General features: G+C 40.8%; 1 pseudogene; it reads left to right on the plus strand.

Moving 5' to 3' along the window:
- Nucleotides 1–387: 387 nt before the first annotated feature.
- LOC122750572 lies at nt 388–3,496 on the plus strand (annotated as a pseudogene).
- The last annotated feature ends 246 nt before the right edge of the window (nt 3,497–3,742 follow it).

The raw sequence follows: 3,742 nt of genomic DNA on the forward strand, positions 1-3,742 counted from the left end.
AGAAGTTAAATGACCTGCCCACATTCATACAGTGACTGCCTTAGGCTGACTTTAACTTACTTGGGATTGATGGTCATAAGCACTCTCATAAACATCTATTCAAAATTATTTTCATTATACATCAGAAGATCACAGAGTTAAAGAGTTGGAAGAACCATAAGTGGATGCTTAATTCCTTATTTGAAAATGAATCCTCTTTGCAAGGTATATGGAAAGATGGTTGTCAATTTTTTGGAGATATTCAATGCAGGGAAATCTACAATTGCCTTGGGAAGCTCATTCCATTTTTGCACAGAAAGTATCTAGTGCTTTCTGTGCTACCCAGAAGAGGGGTCCATACAGAGTCATCCTCGGTTTCCATGGTAACTTTAAAGGGAAACTTTCACCATGTCCAGAGCCCTGGATGTCTTGCAGATGAAGGAGGAGGATTCCTCAAATTTCTTGCTACAGGAACCCATTTGGATGGCACTAATTTGGGCTTCAAGATGGAACAGTATATCTACAAAAGGAAAAGTGATGGCATTTACATCATTAATTTGAACAGAACTTGGTAAAAGCTTCTGCTCAATGCCCATGCCATTGTTACCATTGAAAATTGTACTGATGTTGGTGTCATCTCATTCAGGAACACTGTCCACTGCCACTGGTGCTACACCTATTGCTGGATGCTTTACCCCAGGCACCTTCACTAACCAGATTCAGGGAATTTTCATGGAACCTCACCTCTTGGTGGTGACTGATCTTTGGGCAGATCACCAGGCTCTGATTGAAGCATCATATGTTAACCTACCGACCATTGCATTCTGCAACACAGATTCTCCACTTCACTATGTGGACATTGCCATTCCAAACAACAACAAGGGTGCCCACTCTGTGAGTCTGACGTGGTGGATGCTGGCCCATGAAGTCCTATGTATGTGAGGTAGCAACTCCTGTGAACACCCATGGGAAGTGATGACTGATCTTTACTTCTACAGGGATCCAGAGGAGATTATGAAGGAAGAGCAGGGGGGCTGAACCAAGATGGGGGAGAGAAGCCAGCAAGTTGCCTGAGCTCTCCTTCAGTTTCCTCAAAAATAACATAAAATCAAGCCTCTAAAGGGATTTTGAAAGTACAGAACCTACAAAAAGACAGATAGACACAATCTTGCAACCTGAGAAGTCTTCTAAATTATAGAAGACTTCAGGAAAGGTCAGTCTCACTCAGGCAAAAGGGAGGTGCAGTGCACCTCAGCACAATGCAGCACGGAGGGGATAGGGCAAGTCAGCAGGAAGCTGTAGGCCACAGCTGAGCAACTGAGGCCCCTTGATCCTGGCTCAGCAAGCTGGTGGCACAGCAGGCCAGTGGTGAGATCCACCAGCACCAGCTGAAAGGGCAGAATGCCACCTAGAAGGCCACCCACAGAATAGGCACAACCAGGTCTGGCCATCCCAGCACACTGGGAGCAATGGCAGGGAGCAAGCCCAGGGTGGTGAGAAATCCACAAGCCATAGAAGCTTCAGAGTAGAAAACCAGTGACACAACCCCTATACCCCAGCACAGAAAGCTTGAAAAAGGGACCCTAGTGCCCCAGGACCAGACCTCAACTTTTTAAACAAAATAAGTTGCTTTATGAATAAGAAACAAAACAAAACAAAGCAAAAAAAAAAACAGCTTTTACCATTGAGAGCTTCTGTGTCAAAAGGGAAGAGCTAAACACAAACTCAGAAGAGGACAATACTCTCAAATTGCCTACATGTGAAGCCTCAAGAGGGAAGATGAATTGGTCTCAAGACCAAAAAGCCTTCTTGGAAGATCTCAAAAAGGATTTTAAAAATAAATTGAGGGGCAGCTAGGTGGTGCAGTGGATAGAGCACCGACCCTGGATTCAGGAGGATCTGAGTTAAAATCCGGCCTCAGACACTTAACACTTACTAGTTGTGTGACCCTGCGCAAGTCACTTAACCCCAATTACCTCACCCAAGAAAAATAAATTGAGAGAGGTAGAAGAAAAAAATGGGGAGAGAAATGAAAGCAACACAAGAAAATTATGAAAAAAGAATCAACAGCTTGGAAAAGGAAACACAAAGATTGATTTAAGAAAACAGAAGTAACACATCCAAAATCAGAAGGGAGACAGAAAACTGGGAAACAATTTTATAGCCAGTACTTCTGATAAAGGCCTATTTCTAAAATATATCAAGAACTAAATCAATTATATAAGAATACAACTCATTCCCAATTGAGAAATGGTCAAAGGATATGAACAAGCAGTTTTCTGATGAAGAAATCAAAATTATGCTCTAAATCACTATTGATTAGAGAAATGCAAATTAAAAAAACTCTGGGGTACCACCTAACACCTATCAGATTGGCTAATAAGACAAAAATGGAAAATAATAAATGTTGGTGAAGCTGCAGAAAAATTGGAACGCTAATTCATTGTTGGTGGAGCTGTGAACTGATCCAACCATTCTGGAGAGCAGTTTGGAACTATGCCCAAAGGGGTATAAAGCTGTACATACCCATTGACCCAGCAATACCACTATTAGGTCTTTTTCCCAGGGAGATCATAGAAAAGGGAAAACGACCCATATGTACAAAAATATTTATGGCTGCTCTTTTTGTGGTGGCAAAGAATTGGAAATTGAGGGGCTGCCCATCAATTGAGTAATGGCTGAACAAGTTGTGGTACAGGAATGTAATGGAATACTGTTGTGCTATCACAAACAATGAGCAGACAGATTTTGGAGAAACCTGGAAGGACTTGCATGAAATGATGATGAGATGAGCAGAACCAGGAGAACATTGTACACACTATCAACAACATTATGTGTTAATCAACTGTGATAGACTTTATTCTTCTCAGCAATATAATGGTCCGAGATAGTTCCAAAGGACTCATGATAGAAAATGCTTTCCAAAGCCAGAAAAAAAAGAACTGTGGTACCTAGATGCAGATCGAACCATACTATTTCTATTGTTTTTTGTTGTTGTTGTTTTTCCTTTTTGCTCTTATTTTTCTCTCACAACATGACTAATGTAGAAATATGTTTAATGTGATTGTACATATATAACCTATTTCAGATTTCTTGCTTTCTTAGGGAGTGGTCAGGGAATAGAGGGAGGGAGAAACATTTGAAACTAGAGATCTCATAAAAACAAATGGTGAAAACTATTTCTAAATGTAACTGGAAAATAACAAAATATTTAAAGTGGCAGAAAAAAAGAAGAAAGAAGAGCAGGCCAAAGCTGTGAATGAAGTGAAAAAGGAGGAATTTCAGGGTGAATGGACTGTGCCTGCCCCAGAGTTCACTGCTGCTCAACCAGAGGTGGCTGATTGGTCTGATGGAGTGCAGGTGCCATGATGTGCCCATTCAGCAGTTTGCTATTGAAGACTGGTGTGCTCAGCCTGCTACTGAGGTTTGCTCTGCAGCTCCTACTGCTCAGCTACTACTGCAGAGTGGTCTTAAATTTTACCCCAGGTGCTCTAATAGAGAAGCAAAATATTCTTGAAGGAAAATAAATCTTGATTTCTTAAAACAAAGTGTCTAGGGTAGATGTCTCAAAAGATGGAATAACAAACAAGGGTAAATAAAACTCTGGATTTTATCCACAGACTGGTACTGACTCTAGGTTCTCCTTTTTTGGTCAGAAGGAAAGGGGTAAGATCCTATTATTCAGTCAGATGCTGAGTCAATAATAAGCAATGAATAGACTATTATTTCTCTCTGTGTCATATAGATTACTTTATATTTATAC

Source organism: Dromiciops gliroides, chromosome 1 (assembly GCF_019393635.1).
Source record: "Dromiciops gliroides isolate mDroGli1 chromosome 1, mDroGli1.pri, whole genome shotgun sequence".
Lineage (NCBI taxonomy): Eukaryota > Metazoa > Chordata > Mammalia > Microbiotheria > Microbiotheriidae > Dromiciops > Dromiciops gliroides.